Genomic DNA, 17,023 nt, shown 5'->3' on the forward strand with positions numbered 1-17,023 from the left:
TTGAGTTTTTCTAGGTGGAAAATATTGTGCAAGAAATGCATCACTGAGTTGCTCCCAATTTATAATGGAGTTGTGAGGTAAAGAATCAAGCGAATCCAATGCTCTATCTTTCAAAGAGAATGGGAATAGCTTCAATCTTGTTGCATCATCAGATACTCCTGGTTGTTTTTGCATATCACAAATCATAGCAAACTTCTTTAGATGTGTGTGTGGATTTTCAGAAGGATGTCCCCCAAATTGGGAATTTTGAATCATTTGAAGAACTCCAAAATCTATCTTGTAACTATTTGCATCAATTCTTGGTCTTGCTATACTCTCTCTCAAGTCATCAAAATGAGGAAAAGCATGATCCATCATACTTCCCCTAGGCACATTAGCATTTACAACCTCTTCACCTTGGGCTACATTTTCATTGTTTCGATCATTTCCAGCATTAACGCCACCAATTCTAATTCTTTCATCAGCCATGTCTGCTTCAATTTCAGTTTCTCTCAAGGCTTCTTTCCTTTTTCTAGTTTCTTTCTTGTTGGCTCTACAAAATTTCTCAATTTCAGGATCAAACAATAAGGATGTGTCACTTGTGCTTCTAGCCCTTCTCATAAAAGATTAAGAGTAACTAAAAAGAACAAACAAACACAAAATGAAAAGATAACAAAGATAAAACTATAAATAACTAAAATGATCAAGAATTCAATCTTAAATAAACAACTCCCCGGCAATGGCGCCAAAAACTTGATGTGGCCCAACCGCAAGTGCACGGGTCGTACAGGTAATATAGAAAAGATATCGTTCCCATGAGAAGTTGTGTTAATGATTGAATTTTTTATATAAAAATTTGACTAATTTGAACTATTTTTGAAATTAAAGCAATAAATTAATGGATATTGAAGTATGAAATCTATTTATGCAAAATCAATAATCTATTCAACAATGTAATGATTTAACTAAAATTGCATCAAATTAAAATAAGCAAATTGAAATATGGCAAGATTTAAAGTGGCAAGTAATTAAATTCAATTAGAAATTAATAATGATAAAAAGGCGATTCCGGAGTTTGAGAGTTCATATTCAAGCTATTTTGGGATTTTTAAATTGGTTATCCAATCTTATGGAAATTATGGGTTTTAAGGAGATTAATTCTTAAATCCTTTGAATACCCTTTCGATTGGGACAAAGAGTGCCTTAATCAATCTAATCCTACTTTCGTGGAGTTAAAGTTAATCAAGACCCATTAAGTTCCTTAATTAATCTGTAAATCCTCTTAATCCTTAGTCTATTTCTATATCTAAGTTAATTAAGTCCAATTTCTTCACAAGGCTTTCTCCTTTCAGTGCCTCAACCATGGATTAAGAACATCACTTAATGTGATCCTACACTAAGCATGTCATTGAGCACACAAGAAATGAATAAAACTCATTAAGACCACAAAATATGGATTACCCAATTAAAATCCACAAAATATCTCAAATATTACATCCCAACTCCAGAATCTAATGAAAACTACTCACTATCCATAATATTTACAAGATATTCTGAGTTAATATGGAAATAAAACTTTAATCTAAGCTAAGAACTAAGAAACCCAATACAAGAAAGGTAAGAAATATGCAAGAAATGAAGGAAAACTCCAAATCTGGTTAGAAATGGTGTGGGTGACGTTTTTGACTCTTCAGCTACTGCCCTCTTTCTTTTCCTTTTCTCTTTCCTCCCCTTCTTTTCTAAAATGGGATAAGGGTCTATTTATAACTTTTTCTGACAAGGAGCCCTAAAATGGTGTGTTTGAGGTGTGATTTTCTGAGGGAATCTTATGCCAGCTCATTATGAAGTCTTTGTGGGACTGCATAAGTTATGCAGTCCCTTATGCGATTCGGTGGTTTACGGCTCTCTGTCAGATTTAAATCGCATGAGCGAGGTGCAAGACTGCATAAGTTATGCAGGATTCCGTGAGGTTGCATAAGGGAGGCATGAATCTGCATAAGTTATGCGGCAACTTATGCAGATTTCGGTAGGTGTTTGGGACATTGTTTCTTCTCCTTATGCAGAACTGCATAACTTATGTGGCAAGTTATGCGCAATTTAGCCAATGCATACTTCAACTTTGAAACTTATTTTTGACATCTTTGGCTATGAAAATCACTCCTCAAAAGTATAATTTCTTTTTAGTCCGTCAAAAACACCATTTTACCTACAAAACAAAGTAAAATTACAAATTAATCCAAAAATTGGCAATAATGAAAAACTATCTAAATAACTAATGAAATTAGCTAAAAGTGACTAATAATCAAATAAAATGGCTATGAAATTAAACCTAAATGACTATGCAAAATGTATGTATCAGCGATGGATTTGATTTCTCGCGCAGGTACTGAAGTTAAAGCCCAGCGAATACCAAACAGAGATTTTGGAGTTCTGATCTGCAGAGTGTTCAAGGTTGTCACCTCCTTAGCAATGCATATAGATAGGGCCCATATAGATCATATTATGTATTTTGTACATTATAATTAGTTATTATTTGTAATGTAAATTATGAATTGTATGTTGAAATATAGATTATGGAACTATAATTAATTTATAGATCATGTAAATTATGAATTTATGTAATCAGTCTATAAATCATGTAAATTAATGAAACTTGAGAATATATATATATATATATATATATATATATATATATATATATATATATATATATATATATATATATATATATAAATTGTGCATGAATGGAAATACATGGAAATGAATATGAAATTGAGATATACGAATGAGTATGTGAATTACAAGAATTGAATGTGAGATGAATATGATGAGCATGAATGATATTTTTATTGTAAAATATTATTAAAAGTTTCAAGCAGGTGAATAGTAAAATACGCCAACTGATAATAAAATAGAAAAAACTCTACTGGTTTCTCCATCTAAAAATAAGTGATATTAAAATATAACGAGATCAAATTATTAAAGGAATAAAGTAAGATAAGATAGAGTGCTCCGGCATCGAATGTAGCACACTTTGCTCGGCTATTCTATAGTCGGGTCAGGGGTGTCAAAATTAAGGTGTTCATGGATGATTTTACTGTGTATGGTGATTCATTTGATGCATGTTTATATAATTTAACTTTTGTTCTTGAGCGATGCATTGAGAAAAATCTTGTTTTGAATTACGAGAAGTGTCATTTTATGGTAGAACAGGGGATTGTTTTGGGTTATGTTGTCTCTAATAAGGGTATTGAGGTGGATAAGTCTAAAATTGATTTAATTGTGAACTTACCCTACCCCACAACTGTGAGGGAAGTACGCTCTTTTCTTGGTCATGCTGGTTTCTATCGCAGGTTCATTAAAGATTTCTCTAAGATAACATTGCCTTTGTCTAGACTCTTATAAAAAGATGTTTCTTTTGAGTTTAGTGAAGAGTGCAAGGAGGCTTTTGACAAGTTGAAGTCTGCATTGACATCACCCCCTATTATTCAGGCTCCTGATTGGACTATGCCATTTAAAATTATGTGTGATGCGAGTAACTATGCAGTGAGAGCAGTTTTAGGGCAACGTGTTAGGAAGCTCTTTCATGTGATTTATTATGCATCCAGAACACTCAATTCAGCTCAGCGCAATTATTCTGCTACTGAAAAAGAGTTTTTGGCTATAGTTTTTTATTTAGATAAATTTCGATCATATTTGCTTGGCTCTAAAGTAATTGTCTTTTCTGATCATGCAGCATTGAAGTATCTCTTAACAAAGAAGGAAGCAAAACCAAGGTTGATTAGATGGATCCTTCTTCTGCAAGAATTTGATCTTCAAATCAAAGATAAGAAAGGAGCTGAGAACCTGGTAGCAAATCATTTGAGCAAGTTAGCGACACAAGGAGATCCAGTTCCTTTGCGAGAATTTTTTCCTGATGAGTAGTTATTTAAATTGCAAGGTATGATCCCTTTGTATGCTGATTTGGTAAATTATTTGGTTACTAAGACTATGCCTTCTAATTTGAGTAGAGCTAGAAAAGAGAAATTGAAAAGTGAGGCTAAGTATTATGTGCGGGATGATCCTTACTTGTGAAAATTTTATTCAGATCAAATTATTAGGCGATGTGTTCCTGATAATGAGATTCAATATATTCTTACCTTTTGTCATGCCTATGCATGTGGAGGTCATTTTAAACCCAAGAGAACAGGTAGAAAAATATTAGACTGTGGTTTTTATTGGCCCACTATATTTCGTGATTCTTATTTGTTTTGCAAGAATTGTGAACAATGTCAAAGAACAGGAAGTTTAACTCGTAGGAATGAAATGATTCAGACCCCGATACTTATTTGTGAGATTTTTGATGTGTGGGGTATTGACTTTATGGGTCCATTTCCTTCGTCTTTTAGTTTTGTTTATATATTGCTTACTGTTGATTATGTTTCAAAATGGGTGGAAGCAAAGGCCACCAGAACTGATGATTCTAAAGTTGTTGTAGGTTTTATCAAGTCTAATATTTTCAGCAGATGTGGAATCCCTAGAGCTTTGATTAGTGACAAAGGCTCTCATTTTTGTAATAGAGCTGCTGAGGCATTATTAAGAAGATATGGTGTTTTCCATAAAATATCAACAACTTATCACCCTCAAACAAGTGGGCAAGCAGAGGTATCTAACAGAGAGATCATGTCTATTTTGGAAAAAATAGTGAAGCCAAATAGAAAGGATTGGAGCGTTAGACTTGATGATGCTTTGTGGGCTTACAGGACTGCTTATAAGACACCCATAGGCATGTGCCCTCATAAGTTGGTTTTTGATAAATTGTGTCACCTTCCTGTTGAGTTAAAACATAAGGCTTATTGGGCTATTAGACATTATAATTTGGATTTGGATACTGCTGGTGTGGAAAGAAAATTACAATTGCATGAATCAGAGGAAATTCAACTTGAGGCTTATGAGAATTCTAGGATCTATAAAGAAAAGACCAAGGCATTTCATGACAAACTAATTCTAAGAAAGCAGTTTGTGATTGGACAAAAAGTTTTATTGTATAATTTCATATTGAAGCTGATGCCTGGTGAGTTGCGTTCTCATTGGATTGGACCCTTTATTGTTACTAATGTGTTTCCTTATGGTGCAGTTAAAATTCAAAGTTTAGGAACTAACAAGGCATTCAAGGTCAACGGTCATAGACTCAAGCCATTTTATGAGGGGTTTCAGGAGCATTCATTAGAGGAGCTCAAATTAAGTAACCCAATTTATTTGGATTAAGGAGCTTTGCTATGTCGAGCTAACGACGTTAAATAAAGGCGCTGCTTAGGGGCCAACCCATGGGTGGCTAGTTAGCCACAATTAAATTTGTTTACTTTCCCTTATTTTATTTTATTTTCTAGGATGTTTTTCCTTTTGCATTTGGGTTTTATATTGGAGACAATGTAAGTTTTAAGTGTAGGGGAAAGGTTTTCATACTTTTAATGGTTTGTAGAGTTTTCATGCTATAAAAAAAATTGATGAAGTTTGAGAGATGTATAACACGATTGAATCAATGAACTTGCATACTCAAGCTTGTAATTAACTTGAGTTTTGATTTTGATTAGTTGGTAAGCTAAAATTGGTGGACGATGAAATATTTCTTGTGTGACTTTTGAGCCTTGATTTAAATTGACTTCTTATATGTCGATCTTTATTTTTTTTGAGTGTTATTCATTCATGATTTGTTACTCTAGAACTTACTTTTAATCCAATTGAGGTCACATGATTTATATGCACATGTAAAAATGATAAAAGCAAATTAGGATTTAACCATTTTTATCTTAAAAAGTTAACCTTATGTATTGACTTTAGTGAGCCCCTTTGAGCTTAAATTATACCTTTTCTTTGTTAAAACTTGGAATATGAGCCTAAAACTTATTCTTTTTATCTTTTTTACTACCTGAGAACTAATAGAGTATTTGAAATGGATAAATTTTGATAATTGTTCATAAACTTATCTAGTTGTAATATTACAGTCCCTCAACTTAAAAATGTAACATAAAACCCTATCAACTTTTAAATTTTGCATAGTAAAATCCCTCTAACCTCCAATTAGCAGTTTTTCAATTAAACGTTGACATGGACAGCTCCAGCATGGAGCTTAGTCAGTATTTCTCTTTTCTCTCTCGAGCCATGTGTAAATTGAATCATTTTTCTCTCTATAAACAAAATAATTTTTCATGCATAAAGAAAATAATTTTACATTTTGCATAAGAGATGAGAGAGAAATGTTGACTAAGTATTATGCGGGAGCTATTCACATCAGTTTCTAACTGAAAAATCAATAATTGAAAGTCAGAAGGATTTTACTATGCAAAATTTGAAAGTTTAAGGGGTTTTATATTACATTTTAAAGTTAAAGGACTGTAATGTTACAACTATATAAGTTCAAGGATAATTGTTGAAATTTATCCTATTTGAAATGCAATAAATTGGGTTTTGACAATATTGTATGGGGTGTAGTATGTGAGTTTTTATTGATTTTTTTTTTTTTAAGTGGAAAGATGGTGCTTACTCATGCTTGAATATATATATATATATATATATATATATATATATATATATATATATATATATATATATATATATAAACAAAAGAGAGAGAGAGAGAGAGAGAGAGAGAGAGAGAGAGAGAGAGAGAGAAAGTTGAAAAGAAATAATTGACATGGGTGCTAATGCTACATGGTAAAAAAAAAACAAAAATTTGTTTTGGGATTTTTGGACTTTATTGACATATATGTGAAGGGAAAGAATAGAAGAAATAAAGATTGTTTCAATGTTCTATTAGTTCTTTCTTTAGCTTCATTTATCCTTATTTCCATACCTTTACCTTAGCCCAATTACAACCATATTTAAAGACCTTTTGATTTATATTATGCATGTGAAATAAGTGACAAATATTGGATGAATAAGCAAGTGTGTGGTAGTTTCATTTCATGATTTGAATTTGAGTGCATGTTTTAAACCCTCCTAAATACTTGAGTGATTTGAGTGCCATGTGAGTATCTACCATTTTTAGTGAGCTACTTTTTGAAAGATAAATTTTTATTAATTTCAACATGAGTTTGTTAAGATACTTTCGGTTCATGATATGTTATGCTTCTTGATTTCTTATCATTTGTTTTATAGCGTACAAATTCTGTGTTGTCATTGGAATTTTTAGGTCTGTTTTTAGATTTTTTTTTTTTTTTTTTTTTAGATTGGTTTAGCTTGGTGTTGCCCGAGGACATGCAAAATCTAAGTGTGGGGAAATTTTCATAAGTGCATAATTAATATTTTTACTCCCATCACATTTAGTATTTCTAGTATATTCTTATGCCTAATTCAGTTGATTAAAGTATAATTATCAATTAGGCATATTTCTAGAGAGTTTTTGTAATAATTGTGTTAACCACCAAAACAACGTAATTTTATCTTTAGCCCTTCATAGAAATTGTAGAGATAGTTCTTAAGGTTTAATTGGGCCTTAGTTTGCTTCATTTGGACATCTGGAGCTCTAGATATAAAATAAATACAAAAATTGGTCGTGACAAGTCAGGTTTGGGCTTTTGTATTAGATTCATAGCTAATTTTGACAACCTTGGAGACTGATCTGGGCTTTGGTCCCTTTTTGTCATTTGTAGTACTCTGACTTAGCTTTTCAATGAATTAAAAAGCATTGGATTTGGAGACCCACAACTTCAGAAACACCTGAAAAATTCAGCAAATGTCAAATTAATGAAAATGCTGAAAATTTCTCAATTTAATATAATTATTCCAAAAACTCTCTAGAAATATGTCTAATTGATAATTATACTTTAATCAACTGAATTAGGCATAAAAATATATTAGAAACACTAAATGTGATGAGAGTAAAAATATTAATTATACACTTATCACAGTTATTCAAAAATAGTAATATTCTTTTAATCGGAGATAATAGTTCATCCTGACATTGAAAGTGAATTTTTGGTTTCTTTTTCCAAGCCTTAATTATGTTTGGATGAGATCACATTGGCCTTATTCGATTATAGGGCTTATTTATGTATATATACAATAGTATACAGTAAATATTAAAATATATTATTACCACATTAAAATATTAAAAATACCATAAAAATTCTAACTCTATGTTATAATTCTAAAATATTTTTTCAAACAATTTTCATTTTCTAGTCATATTTATGATTATAGACATACTTTCAATTCAATACAATTACAATTTTAAAAAATAAATGTGCATTGCAGCATAAATTTATTATTAAGGTTAATCGGAGTAAACTAAATTGTGCTCAATTGAGAGAAAAAAAAATTACAATATAATTACTACAAGTAAATATTAATCAATACTCTATTTAAAAAAAAGGAGTTTTTACTATATTGATAACACTGAAATTATTAAAAAAATATGAAATTGCAGTAAATTTTATTCTTTGAATTGAAATATGAATGGATTAAATATTTTGGATACCTTGTACCCATATATATCAAGCAATAAACTAATTTATATAAATTTTTGTTAATTTCTTTAAATATTATCAATAATTTCTTGCTTATTAATTAATTTTACAGGTTTAAATATTTTTTATCATATTTTATTAATTTGTTTCAATTTTTTATTGTAATTAATTTTTTAAATATGATCTCGCATATGTGGTAGCCTCTTAATACAATAAGATAGAGGGATAAATTTTGACAACCGTCCCTGAACTTATCTAGTATAATATTATAGTTCTTTAACTTAAAAATGTAATATAAAACCCCTTCAATTTTTAAATTTTATACAGTAAAATCCATCGAATCTCTAATTGTCGATTTTTCAATTAGATGCTGACCTGAACAGTTATAGTGTAGAGCTTAGTCAATATTTCTCTTTTCTCTCTCAAGTTATGTGCAAATTGAATTATTTTTCTCACTGTAAATAGAATGATTTTTTAGGTACAGAGAGAATAATTTTACAATTTGAATAAGAAATGAGAGAGAAATGTTGACTAAGAGCCATGCGGGAGCTGTTTAAATTAGTTTTCAGTTGAAAAATCATTAATTGAAAGTTAGAGGGATTTTACTATGTAAAATTTGAAAGTTTAGGGAGTTTTATGTTACATTTTAAAGTTTAAGGACTATAGTGTTACAACCATATAAGTTCAGGGATAGAGCCTCTCTCTTTTATAATTTTTATGACAAAGATAAAAAGGAAAAAAAAATCTCAAACCTAAAATTCTTTATTCTGGGCCCCTTTTAAAATTAGTAAAATAATAATTTGGCAATTTGAAAATTTATTTTCCTCCATTGTCACTGTTAAGAGGATGAATGGTATCCTCAGCTCTTCCCCTGCTGAGCTTCGTCGGCTATCCCCAAGATCAGAAGCAATTCGAACTCTTGAACTGGGCAAAAACTTGGGCCTAATTTTTGAAGGTGATGAGAGTTAAATTATTGAGCATCTCGCTCAGCAAATCTCCAATGACATCCAAGCTTATGAACAAATCCTTTGAGATAATGAGTTGCATGTCTGTTCTCGGTGGTCTTCCTTTGGAGCAGCTTCTTTTATTTCCTTGGGTATTACTGGAGTGCCGGTTATCCTGTTGGGTCTCTCTTGGTGTGGTCTGCCTAACATTTTTCTCTGTTTTACCGTTCAAATTTTCTAGTATTGCTTTGGGTTTTGTGGATTGTGGCTCTAATTCCTTTTCTTGTGTGTTTTTAGCCCTTTCTGTCATTGATTCCTTTAGGAGGTGCCGAGATTTTGCATTTTGGTTTTTGGTTTTCCAAGAGGCCTCTTGTCTTGTTTATTTTTTATTTTTGGTAGTTAATTCGTGTTGTTTCTCTGTTTTTTGGGTTTTAAGTTCAGTATGGTAGAAGCTGTTGTCTCTTGTTTAGAGCCTTTAGGTTGCCATCTGGTGATCATCTTCTAGCTAGCTAATGTTTGGGTGTTTTGAGAAAGCTCACTTGGGATAAATTTTAACAACCGTTTCTGAACTTATAAAGTTGTAATATTATAATTTTTCAACTTTAAAATATAATATAAAATCTCACAAACTTTCAAATTTTACACAGTAAAATTCCTCTAACTTTCAATTACTAATTTTTCAATTAGAAACTGACCTGAATAGCTCTCGTATGACGCTTAGTCAATATTTCTCTCATCTCTCTTATGCAAAGTGTAAAATTATTCTCTCTACATGTGAAAAATTATTCTGTTTACAGAGAAAAGAATGATTCAATTTACACATGGCTTAAGAGAGAAAAGAGAAATATTGACTAAACTCAATATTGTAACTATCCAGGTTAGCGTCTAACTGAAAAACCGATAATTGGGGTTAGAGAGATTTTACTGTACAAAATTTGAAAATTGATGGAGTTTTATGTTACATTTTTAAGTTGAGAGATTATAATATTACAACTAAATAAGTTTAGAGATAGTTATCAAAATTTATCCTTGAGACTTGGGTCTTGTAGTTGCCTGGAGTGCATTGATTGGTGCCTTTGCTTGGGTCTGCTACGTGTCAATTCTTTTAATTTCAACTGGTTGCTCTTTGTTTCCCTATTTTCACTTGCTTTTCTTGATTTTTCACTTGCTTTTTTTTGTTGTAAATTTTCCTTGAACTTGGTGTTCTGTGTTGTTTTTGTATCCTTTAATCACGCTATCTCCTGATCTTTATTAGTTGAATAATTAGCTTATAAAACAAATAAATAAATTCCTTTCATCATATCTGTATATTAAAGCTAAGTCCTAAAAATAATTTTATATAAATATATCACCTAATTAAATAAAAGTGTCGAAAAAAAAAACCATGTAACATGATTCTTATTTATCTTTTTTTTTCACATAATAATTAACTTATCACAATAAAACTAGTTTTTTATCTAAAAATTTTTAAATTTCAACAATTAAAATTTTATCTTACATTACCTAAACTTCTTTTTTTATTATATTTTTTAAAATTTTAAATTTTTAATAATAATAATATCTCTGAAAATTAAATTTTTTTAACTGCATTATATATATATATATATATATATATATATATATATATATACATAGCTAAGCCTCTGCCACCTAATTAAATGAAGTATCTAAAAAAGACATAAGGCACAACTTTTTTTTTTTATATTTTTACTTTTATTTCTAAAAATTTTTTAATTTAAACTATTAAAATTTTATCTCAAACAAAAATATTAATAATTATTTATGATTCTTTTTACTATATTTTTTAAACATTCTAAAATTTTAAATTTTTACTGATCATAATATCTTTAAAAAATAACCCTTTTTAACTGAAATTTTTATTAAATGAAAAAAGAGTGAATTATTTTTTAAAAAAATTATTTTTATATATACATATTTATATTTAAATAATTATTCACTAAAAAGTATTTATAAAATTTAAAAACATTTTATTATATTTAAAATTTAAAATTTTTGATAGTAATATTTTAAAAATTGCCACGTATCATATGATTTTTTTACTTTATTTATTTTTTTATTAGTATATGTAAAATAAATTAAAAATAATAAAAAAATTAATATATTAATTAATTTATTTATTTATCAACTCTTAAAATAAATTATAGTTAATTAATGATTTTATTATTATATTTTATAAGATAATTATAAAAATATAAAATATTGAAAAATATGTATTAAATTATGTTATTTAAAAAAAAAAAAGGTACGTGCAACTCTTAGTAAAACGACTAGTTATTCATAAAAAGAAAGGCAACTTTGTGGAATAGCAGACATTGAACAACGAAAAGTAAAATAATATCCATTACATATCGATTAAGATCCGTTCATATTTGGTAATTAAACATGAACACATGAATTGCTCTTTGATTATTCCATGCAAAACATAGTTTTTTGCTTGATTAATTACGGTAGAGAGCATGTATGCCGTCAATATCATCTTGTGTGAGTTCCCTTTTTATAATCCCTGGTGGAATTGTTGCGTACATAATGGCATTTGAATCCTGACTGTGTGCAAGCCCAAGCAGATGACCAATTTCATGAACTGCCACAGATTTCAAGTCCATTTGGTTCATGTTGGGATTACTGCTCCAATCCTCGTCTGCATCATAATGGAATCTTCCATCTTGGGGAGGAAATGAATGAGCCAGCACCATTCCAGGCCCATCAAAAGGTTCTTCATCTCCGTGATCACCTCTATAAAAACCGATTAAAATATCTGCTTGGGAACCTGCAGGTGCTTCCTGAAACGAGAACTGGGAAACACTTGCCCATCTCTGAAAAGCTTGGGAGCAAGCAGACCTCATGTCTTCCTCATTTGGGCTTTGAACTCCAGAACGAAACGTGTAGGTGAGTTGATACTTAGAAGATGGCCATCTTGGGGTCCCCTCGGGAAAATCATAGTGTGAAACCATGTGGAACATTTTCGACTTGTGGTGGCTGCTGCTGGTTGGTATTGATGAGGATGTGAGATTGGTGATATCAGGTACTCCACATCTTGGGATCATCATATTCTTGATTGTAGCAGAATCAAGATACCCAGTGACCTGTAGCTGATAAAATTTTTGGTAAGTTTTGAGTGCAGACTCCAAATGGTCATCGAAATCGTCAGTTAGATTATTGGTATCATCACTTGGGTAGTATCCAAATTTCCTAAGGTGCTTCTTGACCTTATTAAGGCCAACAACATTTTGGCCCTTTATGACTTCCTTTAGACTTTGAAGAAATTTGATTGTTTTCCCTTCATGATCTTCAGACTGAGCTATAAAGAGCTGGATTGAAAAGAGTAGGAGGAGGAAGGTTGTAAGAAGATAGGAGAATTTGGGAGCCATTGCTATAGTTGTTTTGAAAACGAATGGCTTTCTTGGTGTAGTGGTTCATGTTAGTGTTGTGTGGCTATTTATAGTATAGACAAACTTACTATATAGCTCAAGGATACATATGCATGTTTCATGCTACGGTTCTGCTTATTTTGTTGGTTACTTCAACTTTTTCTTGTCAATCCATTCAGAACCGCACTTACTTTATGCAAGTGGGAAAAAGCTTATTTCTACTTAGTTAATAATTGATGCAAAATACAAATATGTGTTTACTTCTTTTATATATGTTTTATGTCCACAATGACTAGATCTAAGCAACTGTACTTTCTTTTTATAAAAAGGAAGAAAAATAATTCTTCTTTAATGGTTGTTAGGTAATGGTGTTGTTTCCTCCTTGCATACAGTATATGAAAATATTATTTAAGTGTGTTACATGAAAATAATGCACTGTTAATTTCCTAACAAACACATATAAATCAGAACCTTACATGTTTGAGATAAACAAAATAAATACATATTTTCATGAAAAATTCTCTTTTTAATTTTAAAGATGGAATTTTTCGCTTTCAATTTATTTATCTCTAGTTGAAGTCTGAAATCAACATATTACATTATCTCTTGATTTTATATATATATATATATATATATAATTTATAAAAATTATTTTAATATCACTAAGTCAAAATTAATTAATTGAACATTGAAATTTTGATAGAGTTACTTGCCATGCTAAATTTGTAGCATTGAAATCTATCTTATATATATAAAATAGGAAAATTTTCTCTAGTAACTGTCACACATGGATTATCATCGATGCCGCCATATGACGCTTACTATTAAATATACTAAGTATTTGTTTTTTTTATTAATATTAAAATAACTTTAGTTTGAGAAGAATATTACTCGATATATTTAGTTATTGAATTCTTCAATTTTTATAAATTTCTTTTTTTTTAATGTTTTTAAATTTTTAACTATTTCATTTCTTTTTAAAATTTAATAAATTAGTAAAAATTTAAAATTTTATTATAAAAATTATAAGGAATTGATCATTCTCATGCATTACTTAAATTACTTATTAGTTATCTTGCTTAATTTTTTTATTATAATAAAATAAAAATAACATTTTAAATGTATATTATGAATATTTTATTTACCTGAATTTTTTTCCTTAATTAATAAATTAATTTTCTTTCAATTATTAATTTTCAACCAATTCATACACATTTAATTATATTTATTATGTTAATTGATTTCATTATGTTACTATTCAATACCTCCTTAAATTTTTCATAACCGTTTAGAGTCATTATGATGCATGCATTTTAGATCATCATTTAGGAGTAATTTTTGCACATAATTTACCCTTGTTCATAGCCATTATTATAGATATTAGTATATATTTAGTCAATTTTACAATTTTCACGTTTCTTAGTTTAATTTTTGAATTTATTTGCTTTGTAGGATAAATCTGGAGAAATTTGATGAATTTTGATCAGAATAGCCATTTGGAGGAGATTAAAGTCGAAATGCAAAAATTTTGAAGTTGAGTTAAAAATGGCCGAGAGCGACACAACTCAAAGACAACCAAATTAGCTTATGTCGAAGGTTGTTTCGATCGTCGATATTCACACCGAGAACGACACAACCCGCGACACAACCGACTCGGCTTATGTCGTTTTTACTGGAAAATTGTTGACGTGGCATTTCCGTTACTCCAGCTTTTTACCTCACTTTCTCTGGATCCTTCCCCCTTTTACCCATTCTAGAACAGTCCCTTAGCCTATATAAAGCCTCATTTTATCATTATCTTGATATATAGAGAGCAAGGGAGTCATTTTCGGTAAAAGTGAGAAAGAGAGAAAGAGGAGCATTTTCTGCATTTTCTGCATCTTCTTCCAGCAGCAGCAAGGATCACGTTTCTGCACTTTTCTGCAGAGATCCTTCTGCAATTTGCTGGGTTTTTCTACCCCTTTTAGCTTACATTTCCATTATTTCTTCATTTCTTCATTTGGGTTTGTCTTTAAACAATGATTTGTGAGTAGTTTATTGAGATTCTAGAGATGGGTTTGTAAATATTGATTTGTTTTGTGGTTTTGAACTGATTTAGCCATTTAAATGAATATTGTTATATTTTGATTTATTGCTTGTGTGCTTATTTCCTTGCTTGATGAATGGGCCCTCATTAAGTTAAGTTTTAATCCTTAATAGATGGACTGAAAAGTGAATATTGGGGATGGATAATCTTGCAATAAACTTTATTTTCTTGGTGTTAGAAATAAGCTAAGAAGATTAAGGGGAACTTTCCAAAAATCAATTAGAGCATTAATTGGGTTTTTGTTAGATTTGAAATACCGTGAAAACAGGGTTTGATTTAATGAAAACCAATTTTGAGATGCTTGAAAAAGGTTTCAAAAATTTAAGAATTGATTTCCCTCAAAATTGCAATTCTCATGTGTTTGGCTAAATTAGGGAAAAATCACATGCAAACAATATTGAAAATCCAATCTCTAGAATCAATTTAATTTTCATTGAATTTAGATTTAAATCCTCCAAATCTCATAAATAGCAATTTCAATTTAAATCCAATATCTAGAATTACTTTATTTTTTTAGATTTAATTCTTCTTAATTTCATAAATAGAAATTTCAAATTAATTTTTGGTAATCTAGTTTAATTAATTTTAGTTAATTGATTGATTTAGCTTTAATTCCTCAAATACCAATTTTAATTCCAAATTTCATTTTACATCTTTAATTTTTGTCTTCATTTTAATTTTTAGATTTTATTTTTAATATCTTTTAATTTTTGTCATTCTAATTTGCTTATACTTTTATTTCCAATTTAAGCACAATTCCCTGTGGGATCGATATCAATTTTTAAAACTATACTACTGTGACCCGTGCACTTGCGGACACACCGTATCAAGTTTTTGGCGCCGTTGCCGGGGAATTGTTTGTTTTTAAGTTGGATTTTAATTGTTTTAAGCTAATTAGAATTTTTATTTTCTTTTATTTTCACTATTGTTCCTTGTGTTTTTCAGGTACTTTTCTTGTTTATGAGACGATCGAAAAGCACAAGTGATACTGAATTGTTGTTCAATCCTGAAATTGAAAAATTCTGTCGAGCCAACAAAAAGGAATACAAAAAAAGAAAAGAAGCAGAAAAAGAAGAACAACAAATATTTGAGCAAGAGGAGACAATCGAAAATATGGAGAATCAAAATAGAGCTATTGGTGGAGATAATGGAGGAAACGAGCAAAACGGGCAAAATGCTAATCAAAATGATCCTCAAAGAAGATCCATGTTAGATTATGCTTTTCCTAGATGTACTGATGTGAGAGATAACAGACCTATTATTGGAGCTAATCAATTTGAATTAAAAACTGGTCTTATTCAAATGGTTCAGAATTCACAATTTGGAGGTAGCCCACTTGAAAATCCTCATTCTCATTTGAAGAAATTTTTGATGATATGTGGTACACAAAGACAACCTGGAGTTTCTGATGAAGTTATTCGGCTCACATTATTTCCATTTTCTCTTCGGGATTCAGCATTGGAGTGGTATGACTCACTCCCACAAGCTATTATAGCTACTTGGGAGCAGTTATCTCAAGCTTTTCTATCTCAATTTTTCCCACCTGGGAAAACTACTCATTTGAGGAATTTGATGGTAGCTTTTAAACCAAGAGATGATGAAACTTTGTATGAATCTTGGATGAGATTTAAGGAGCTTGAAAGGCAATGTCCTCATCATGAAATACCCAAATGGATGATTGTTCAAAATTTCTACACCAGAGTTACTCCAGCCATAAGAAACACAATTGATTCACAAGCAGGAGGAGATTTCATGAGAATGACAAGTGAAGAATGCTATGATCTATTAGAGAAGATTGCTCATAATACCCATTTATGGGGAAATCCTAGAGCACTTGAGCCAAAGAAAGCTGGGATCTATGAACTTGACTCAGTTAACTACATGAATGCAAAATTTGATCAGTTGACTCAGCTTCTTAGTGATTTTTGCACAAAGGCAACAACCTCAACTCCTACAACTATGCAACAAGTTGCCTTCACAAATGGAACTCAAAGTTGTGGAGTTGATTATTCTTCTTATAGTGATGATTATTTGCAAGAACAAGCTGCTTATGCAGGAGGTTATCAATGAAACCTATGGGAAATGCTTATTCTAATGTGAACAACTCAACATGGAGACCACAAGCAACTTTTGCTCAACAAGGCCAAAGCTCAAATTATGCTCATAACCAGCAGTTTA

General features: G+C 30.3%; 1 non-coding gene and 1 pseudogene across 1 annotated transcript; both read right to left on the bottom strand.

Annotated features, from left to right (window-relative positions):
* Positions 1–11,703: 11,703 nt before the first annotated feature.
* LOC131175953 (metalloendoproteinase 1-like) lies at positions 11,704–12,808 on the bottom strand (annotated as a pseudogene).
* Positions 12,809–16,402: 3,594 nt separating this feature from the next.
* LOC131176157 (small nucleolar RNA R71) lies at positions 16,403–16,509 on the bottom strand. Its single transcript, XR_009146282.1, has one exon. It is a non-coding gene; the product is annotated as a small nucleolar RNA R71 (small nucleolar RNA).
* Positions 16,510–17,023: the final 514 nt, after the last annotated feature.

Source organism: Hevea brasiliensis, chromosome 18, assembly GCF_030052815.1.
Source record: "Hevea brasiliensis isolate MT/VB/25A 57/8 chromosome 18, ASM3005281v1, whole genome shotgun sequence".
Classification (NCBI taxonomy): domain Eukaryota; kingdom Viridiplantae; phylum Streptophyta; class Magnoliopsida; order Malpighiales; family Euphorbiaceae; genus Hevea; species Hevea brasiliensis.